At 43.5% G+C, this 9,202-nt stretch overlaps 1 non-coding gene across 1 annotated transcript; it reads right to left on the reverse strand.

Annotated features, from left to right (window-relative positions):
* On the reverse strand, positions 1 to 107 carry LOC125154862 (U6 spliceosomal RNA). Its single transcript, XR_007147955.1, has one exon. It is a non-coding gene; the product is annotated as a U6 spliceosomal RNA (small nuclear RNA).
* Between the last annotated feature and the right edge of the window lie 9,095 nt (positions 108 to 9,202).

Consider the following 9,202-nt stretch of genomic DNA (forward strand, 5'->3'; position numbering starts at 1 on the left):
CAAAACATGGAATACTTCACAAATTTGCTTGTCATCCTTGAGCAGGGGTCACGCTAATCTTCTCTGTATCATTCCAATTTTAGTATGTGTACTGCTGAAGTGAGCCCTGTATGCCTATTTTTAATCTAAAATGAAAAATACTTTTGGGGTGCCTGGCTGGCTCAGTTGGAAGAGCATGCGACTCTTGATCTCCGGGTCATGAGTTCGAGCCTCATGCTGGGTGTAGAGACTACTAAAAATAAATAAACAAATAAAACTTAAAAAAATGAAAAATACTTTGAATTTTAGCCCTTGATTCCAACTGTTATAATTTCCCGGATTTTAATATTATAAACAAAACATTTGTTAGTTGTGCTGTAGTTGATTCGGGGGTACTGTAACTCAAAATATAATTTCCCACCTCAGTGTCCAGGTTGTACCTTGCTTACTCTATCATGTTTTATACTTCACAATATTCTTTTGGTCCTTAAAAGAAAAAAAAAATCATGTAGGAAAACGATGTGGAAAAAAAGAAACATGATGTGAGTAGCAAAATTTATATTTTTCTTTTTTAAAATGTTTATTTATTTTTGAGAGAGAGACAGAGCATGAGCAAGGGGGGTGCAGAGAGAGAAGGAGACAGAGCGCGTGAGTGAGTGAGCAGGGGAGGGGCAGAGAGGGAGACACAGAATCCAAAGCGGGCTCCAGGCTCTGAGCCGTCAGCACAGAGCCTGACATGGGGCTTGAACCCATGAACCGTGAAATAATCTGAGCCAAAGTCAGCTGCTTAACCGACTGAGCCACCCAGGTGCCCCCATTTTTCTTTTTTCTTTTCTAGCCAATACTGGGCCCCTCTGTTCTGTTGCTTTTGCTTCCTCCACCTCCTTTCACTTATTCCACACTGCATAGCAAAAGATTAATGGGTGATAGTGATACAGTGCTTGTAAGGAAGGAACTTGTCATATTTCTTACAACAGACATTGTTGGACTATTTGCCAAAGCACACTTGACTCGGTGGGGAGCTTTTGTACTTTTTCTTGCAGGAAACACAGCCATCTTTGGAACTATAGTTTTCTTGGCCTCTGGGAGCAATGATGACTTCGGTTGGCAGCAGTGGAGCAAAGGAATCACTGATCTATCAGAAACTGGACACTTTGTCATTTGGTGGCAAACAGGAGACAGGAATAATGCTAAACGAAATAATAGCAAACCTCTTGGGGTTGATATAGGTACTCACCTTTCACTTTTATTGTACACAGTATTTTCACAGGGACTTGCTAATGCATTTAAAAGATTTTTATCTTTTGGAGGAAAAAAATAACCCAAATCTCCATACTATAGGCACGATAGAAGGACCTTACAACATTTTCATGTTAAGTCATTATGCTCCCATTTAGGTCACAGCACAGGCCACTCCCCAGCCACCGAGGGAGGAACTGATTAAATGGGAGAAATTTATTAAATAAGAGAAAATAAAATTTCCTTCTAGAAACCTTTACATTTATGATCAATTGATTTTCTTTCTTTCTTTTTGAAGTTGGCTCCACACCCAACATGGGGCTTGAATTCATGACCCGGAGATCAAGAGTTGCATGTTCTACTGTCAGCCAGGTGCCCCTATAAGCAACTGATATTCAACAAAAATGCCAAGACAATCCAAAAAGTGAAACAGTCTTTTCAACAAAGGGTGGTGAAACAACTGGATATCCACATACAAAAGAATGAAGCTGGATCCCTATCTTCAACCACAAACAAAACTTAACTCAAAGGAGCACCTGGTTGGCTCAGCTGGTACAGCATGTGGCTATTGAATCTCAGGGTCATGGGTTCAAGCCCCACACTGGGGATAGACATTACTTACTTACTTAATTTATTTTTGATAGACAGAGAGAGACAGAGCACAAGTGGCGGAGGGGCAGAGAGAGAAGGAGACACAGAATCCAAAGTAGGCTCCAGGCTCCGAGCTGCCAGCACAGAGCCCGATGTGGGGCTCGAACTCACAAACCGCAAGATCATCACCTGAGCTGAAGTCTGACGCTTAACCGACTGAGCCACTCAGGTGCCCAGAGATTACTTTAAAAAAAAAATCTAAAAAAAAATTAACTCAATATGGACCGTAGACCTAATTGCAAAAACTAAAACTCTTAGAAGGCGGTGCCTGGGTGGCTCAGTCAGTTGAGTGTCTGATTCTTGGTTTTGGCTTAGGTCATGGACCATGGAATGGAGCCCCGTATCAGGCTCTGCGCTGACAGCAAGGTGCCTGCTTAGGCTTCTCTTCCTATAAGTGAATGAATGAATGAATGAATGAATGAGGAAATAAACACTCTTAGAAAAAAAACATTGGTGTCAATCTGCAATCTTGGGCCAGGTGGTTTGGTGTTAATCTGGATCTTGGGCCCTTTTCAAGTTTATTTATTTATTTATTTAGAGAGGGAGCATGAGAGGGGTAGGGACAGAGGGAGAGGGAGAGAGAGAATCCTAAGCAAGCTCTGTACTATCAGCACAGAGCCTGATGCGGGGCTTGAACTCACAAACTGCGAGATCATGACCCAAGCTGAAACCAAGAGTTGGATGCTTAACTGACTGAGCCACCCAGGTGCCTCTGGTCTGGCAATGGTTTTAGATATGACACAAAAAGGACAAATGACAAAAGATATGCACTAATTAAATCAAGATTAAAACTTGTGTTTCAAAAGATACCTTGGAGAGAATTAAAAGACAATCTACTGAATGGGAGAAAATATTCCCAAATGAAAGGGATTTGAATCCATAAACTCTTACACTGACGCTAGACAAAGACATTATAAAAAAAGAAAATTCTATGGGGCACCCGGGGGGCTCAGTCGGTTGCACATCCGACTTCTGCTCAGGTCATGGTCTCACAGTTCATGAGTTCCAGTCTCATGCTGGGCTCATTAGCAATGAACAATCCAGAAAGGTAATTAGGAAAACAATTCCATTTATAATAGCATGAAGAAGAATAAAATACTTAGGAGTAAATTCAAGTAAGGAGGCAAAAGACTTGTACATTGAAAACTACGAAATACTGCTGAAAGAAATTAAAGACCTAAATAAATAGAAAGACATCCGTGCTCATGGATTGGAAGACCTAATATTGTTAAGATGCCAGCAATACCCAAAGAAATCTACAGATTCAGTGTAATCAAATCAAAATCCCAAAGGTGATGACGTTTTGAGAGGTGGTGGTTGCAAAACATTGTGAATGCTCTAAATGCCACTTAATTGTACTTTTTTTTTTTTTCAACGTTTAATTTTTGGGACAGAGAGAGACAGAGCATGAACGGGGGAGGGGCAGAGAGAGAGGGAGACACAGAATCGGAAACAGGCTCTAGGCTCTGAGCCATCAGCCCAGAGCCTGACGCGGGGCTCGAACTCCCGGACCGCGAGATCGTGACCTGGCTGAAGTCGGACGCTCAACCGACTGCGCCACCCAGGCGCCCCTTAATTGTACTTTAAAAATGGTTAATCACAGGTGCCTGCCTCTGGTTCAGATCACGATCTCAAGGCTGGTAGATTCAAGCCCCGCAACGAGCTCTGTGCTGACAGCTCAGAGCCTGGAGCCTGCTTCGGATTCTGTGTCTCCCTCTCTCTCTGCTCCACCCCGCCCCTCCCCCTGCCAAAAAAAAAAAAAAAAAAAAAGCATTAAAAAAATTTTTTTTAATGGCTAATCATGCTTTGTCTAGGCAATATGCAGTTTGCTTCTCTTTTCTTTTTCTCCCAACATTTTATTTTGAAAGTTTTCAAACACACAGTAAAGTTGAAGGAATTTTACAGTGACCACCCACATATTTACCACCTCACCTCATTCTAGCATTAACATTTTACTGTACTTGTACTTGCCTTATCATGTAACTATCCATCTCTCTACCAGTCCATTTCCTTTTTTGATGCACTTCAAAGAAATTGTCAACATCAGTACACATGACCCCTGAACATTTCAGCATGCACACTATTAGCTAGAGTGCAATATTTGCTTTACATATTTTTTGAGTTAAACTTACATAGAATAAAATGAAAATAAATTTTAAGTATTTGCTAAGCATACACCCAAACCTCCATCAAGAGATAGAACATCACTATCACCCTACAAAGTTCCCTCATGGCCTTTCCTAGTTAAACCCACCCCCCTCCCGCCAGAGACTACTGCTCTAATTATGTCGGCACTACAGATTCAATTACGCTGTCATAAAACATCACATAAATGGAATCCTACAGTGTGTGTTCTTTTGCCTAAGGCTTCTTTCATGCAGCAAAATGTCTTTATTGCTTCTCTTTTAGATCTTCAATTCTTGAATTCAGAGCTAGGAGAGTGCTCACATCCCCAACACAGTACTTGACAAAGCTCAGAAATTGCTATTCAGTAGTGTTACCTATATTAGTTCCCCACTGCTACTGTAAATTACCAAACTAAGAGGTTTAAAATAACACAAATTTATTATCTCACAATTCTGCAGGTCAGAAGTCTGAAAATAGGTCTTCCAGGACTAAAGTCAAGGTGTCAGCAAGGTCGCATTCTCCAAACTCTAGAGAATCCATTCCTTGCCCTTTCCAGCCTCTCGAGGCTGCCCCGAGTCCTCGATTTGTGTTCCTTTTCCAGCAATGCGTCACTCCCGCCTCTGTTTTTGTTGACACATCTTCTTTGACACTGATCTTCCTGCCGCCTCCCTCCCTTTTTGTTTACATAACTCATTTATTATAGGCTAGCAATGTTTCAAATGAAGAAAGACTCCTCCAGTCCTCAGAATTCACTGTGACGACGGAAGTGGTCTTGTAGGTCCAGACGCCACCGGCTACTCTTTTCATGCAGGCGCTATGATGCCAGATCCCCACAGTTCACGTCTTCATCCTTGTTTTGCCACAGAAGGAGCAAACGTACTTGGAGTGCTGGCTTATTTCAATTTTCTTCACCATTTTCCTGAGGGAGGCAAATGGCTCCTGTATTTACCGACAATTCTGACCTTCTTGGGGCATTTTAGCCACGTCACTGCAAACTAGGTCTGAGCCCAGAGAGGACCCTCTTGCCTCCCTTTTATAAGGATCGTTGCGATTACATTAGACCCCCTGGGATAATCCATGATAGTCTTCCCATCTCAAAATCCTTGGTTTAATCACACCTGCAAAGTTCTGTTTGCCGATGTAACATATTCACAGGTTTCAGGGGTTAGAACATGGACATTCTGGGGCCCACTATTCTGTCTGCCATGTCACCTGAATAAATAAAAGACCTTAAAACCATGCTTCTCAAACCGGGTAGCCTGAAGATGGAAAAGAAATATGGTACATATTCTGGATATGCTTCTTATGGATTTGGGAGACAATTTTACTAACTTAAATTAATAAATGGATTATAACACTAGACTTCCCCTCTGAGTCAGAAATTCGGCTTCTATGATTTATTCTACAGACACGCTCATATATGTGCCTAAAGAAGTATATCTAAGGGGGGGGGGGCAGTGCATGTGTGGCTCAGTTGGTTGAGCATCTGACTCTTAATTTCAGCTCAGGTCATGATGTCAGGGTTCCTGAGTTCCAACTCTGAGTCAGACTCTGCACTGACAGCGCAGAGCCTGCATGGGATTCTCTCTCTCTGCCCGCATCCCAACCCCAACCCCCCCCCCATCTCAAATAAATAAACTTAAAAAAAAATCATATCTAAGGATGTGATTACATTATTTTATGGCAGTAAGACTGGAAAAAAACTGACCATTAACAGAAAATGAACTAGATAGGGGTGCCTGGGGGGCTCAGTCGGTTGAGCATCTGACTTCAGCTCAGGTCATGACCTCATGGTCAGCTGTGCTGATAGCTTGCTCAGAACCCTGGAGCCTGCAGGGGATTCTGTGTCTCCTCTCTCTGCCCCTCCCCCGCTCACGCTCTGTCTCTGTCACTCAAAAATAAATAAATGTTAAAAAAAAATTGTAATAAATTTTTAATAATTTTTTTAATTACAAAAAAGAAAATGAACTAGACAAACTGTTCCATCCATAGTGGAACACTATGTACGCAGCCATTAAAAAAAGCAGATCTATATGTACTGAAATTGAACAATCTGCAAGATGTATCAAGTGAGAAAAGAAAGCAAAGTGAACAGTGTGTTTATTATACTACTTATGAAAGGAAGAAAATGTATCCTTTCATGTACCTAAATTATCTCAGGAAGGACACAAGAAACTGGCAACAGAGGTTGTCTCTAGGAAGGGGAAGGGAAAGGGGAGGGAAGTAGAGGAAGGAGACTTTTTTTTTTTAATTGAAGCATAACACACATATGTAAGTGTACGTACAGGTCAATTTTCACAGTCTGAACACATCTGCGTAACCAGTGCCTAGATCAAGAAACAGAATATTGGGGTGCCTGGATGGCTCAGTGGGCTGAATGTCCAACTCTTGATTGTGACTCAGGTCATGATCCCAGGGTTGTGGAATTGAGCCCCATGTCAGGCTCTGTGCTGGGCATGCAGCCTGCTTGGGATTCTCTCTCACTCCCTCTGCCCCCCACCCCCCACAGGCATTCTCTAAAAAAAAAAAAAAAAGAAAAAAAAAGAAAGAAAGAAACAGAATATTACCAGCACTGGGGCATCTGGATGGCTCAGTTGGTTAAGCGTCTGGGTTCAGCTCAGGTCATGATCTCATGGTTCCTGAGTTCGAGCCCCGAATCAGGCTCTGTTCTGACAGCTCAGAGCCTGGAGCTGCCCTCAGATTCTGTGTCGCCCTCTCTCTCTGCCCCTCCCCTGTTCATGTTCTGTCTCACTCTCTCAAAAATAAATAATAAAAACATTAAAAAAAATTAAAAACAGAATATTACCAGCACTTTATTTATTTTTAAATGTTTATTAACTTTTGACAGACAGAGCGTAAGTGGGGGAGGGCCAGAGGAAGAGGGAGACACAGAAACTGAAGCAGGCTCCAGGCTCCACACTGTCAGCACAGAGCCGGACGAAGGGTGCCAACTCACAAGCTGTGAGATCATGACCTGAGCTGTAGTTGGATGTTTAACCAACTGAGCCACCCAAGTGCCCTGCTTTATTTATTTACTTTAATGTTTATTTATTTTTGAGAGTGAGAGAGAAGGCACACGAGCAGGGGAGGGGCAGAGAGAGAGGGAGACAGAAGATCCCACGCAGGCTCTACACTGTCAGCACAGAGGCTTGAACTCATGTTCAAGCACATGGGGCTTGAACTCATGAACCATGAGATCATGACTGAGCCAAAATCAAGAATGGACACTTAACTGACTGAGCCACCCAGGCACCCCTATTTATTTCTTTTAAAGTAATCTCTACACCCAACGTGGGGCTCAAATTTATGACCCTGAGAGCAAGGCTCTACTGACTGAGCCAGTCAGCCACCCCATTATCAGCACTTTATAAACAAAAAGCTTGGATTAGTTTTGCCTGTTTTTATACTTTATGTAAATTGAATCACATATTACATATTATTTTTGTGTCTGGCTTCTTTTGCTCAACAGTATGTCTGTAAGATTCATCCATATTATGCATGTAGTTCTAGATTATTCATTCTCATTTCTAAATAATATTCCATGAATAGTATTCCAATGATTTATTTATTCATTCTTCTACTGTTGTGAACAGTTTCCCGTTGTTGGCTACTGCAACTAATGTTGCTGTGAACATTTGAGTACGTGTCGTTCAGTAAACCTATGTATGCACTTCTTCTGATTACGTGAGTAGGAGTGGAATTGCTGGGTCGTAGATAGGCATGCAAATATTTAGCTTTAGTAGATACGACAGTTTTCCAAAGTTGTACCAATTTACACTCCACCTGTAGTATAAGAACGTTCAACATGTTCAAAACTTACTTTTGACTATGCACTCTATTGAATTTGACTATATTATGAAATAGAATGCATATCCACATGAATTGTATAGCTAGATTACGTCTTCAAAGTGGTTTCACTGTACGGATGGACAGCTTTTTGTTATATCCGTAGAACTTTCCTTCTCTGCTCCCATGAATACTACTTGGTTGGAAAAGTTTGAAAAACAGATTAAGAGGTGATTTGATTCATTTCCCCGTTTGATTACTCATTTATGAGCTGTAATTCGAACACAAAATTTCTGATCGAGACAGGGTACAGTAAGTGCTTAGCTAAGCACTTGGCTGAACCTGGGAGCCAGATGATTTTGAACCTGCTGCGTCTGTGAAAGGCAAGACATCTGTGACCTCGGGGCATGGGCCAAATCAAATACCTGGTAGGAATCGTTTCCGCAGCTCGCCCGGGCTAGCCCTGCCCAGGGTACCCAGAGCAGGTTGGGGCAGGCCAGCCCTCACTTCCATCATCTCGTTTTCAGCCTTTGGCTTTTACTCACCTTCAAGCCCGGGACATCTGCACCTGCTCGTAACAGGTCTCATGTAAGTAGAAGGCAGTAGCCTCAAACCGTCAAAAACACTCTTTTAGGTCCTGTCCCGGAAAAGCCAGGTCAAAAGAAAGCCTACTTAAGAAGAGAGAAAGAAAGAGAAAGAACCTACTGCCTCTCACCGCGCGCCACCTTCCAGACAGGTCGCTCCTTCTCCTCAGCCTTTCAAATAGGCCGCTCTGGAGAGACCAATCACAGCCTTCCTTCTTCCCCTAATCGCCGGCGCCGTCCAATCAACGTACGTCATCTACGATTTGCTGCCCTGCAGGTCCAACCTCCTTCCTGGTTTTCCCCTTGGTAAGGAAGGGCAGACCGGAAAAGCAAGGGAGGTTGAGGCCGAAGAGGCGCCATGTTGGTTAAGGGCACGGCCGTGGCCGTTCAGGATTTTTTCAGAAGAAAGCTAGCAAACCTCTAGCGTTTTCACATATTCCAGAAGCCTCTCTTGGCGTAGCACTGAAGGGTTTTTCCATGACGCTTCCCGGAGAGGCCGGGCGTGAGAAAGCAGCCCTGGGGTCGTGAACTTCGCGGACGTGGCCGTGTACTTCTTCTGGGGGGCTGGGGGTGTCCGCGGCCAGCGCAGAGCGCCCTGTACCGGGACGTGATGTGGGAGACGTACGGCCGCCTGGGCGCGCTCGGTGAGGCCCGGCGGTCCAGCTAGGGGGAATGACGGGAAGGGGGGACTGATGTCCCCAGGTTCGAGTGGGATGGAAGTGTGGGGCACTAAGGAAGCAGCCTCATCCTTCCCTCTCGGGTTCTCAGCCGAACCCAATGTTTCCCCTCCGCAGGATTTTTAGGCCCCAAATCCGCTTTTATTTCTTGGGTGGAAG

Source organism: Prionailurus viverrinus, chromosome E3 (genome assembly GCF_022837055.1).
Source record: "Prionailurus viverrinus isolate Anna chromosome E3, UM_Priviv_1.0, whole genome shotgun sequence".
In the NCBI taxonomy this organism is placed as follows: domain Eukaryota; kingdom Metazoa; phylum Chordata; class Mammalia; order Carnivora; family Felidae; genus Prionailurus; species Prionailurus viverrinus.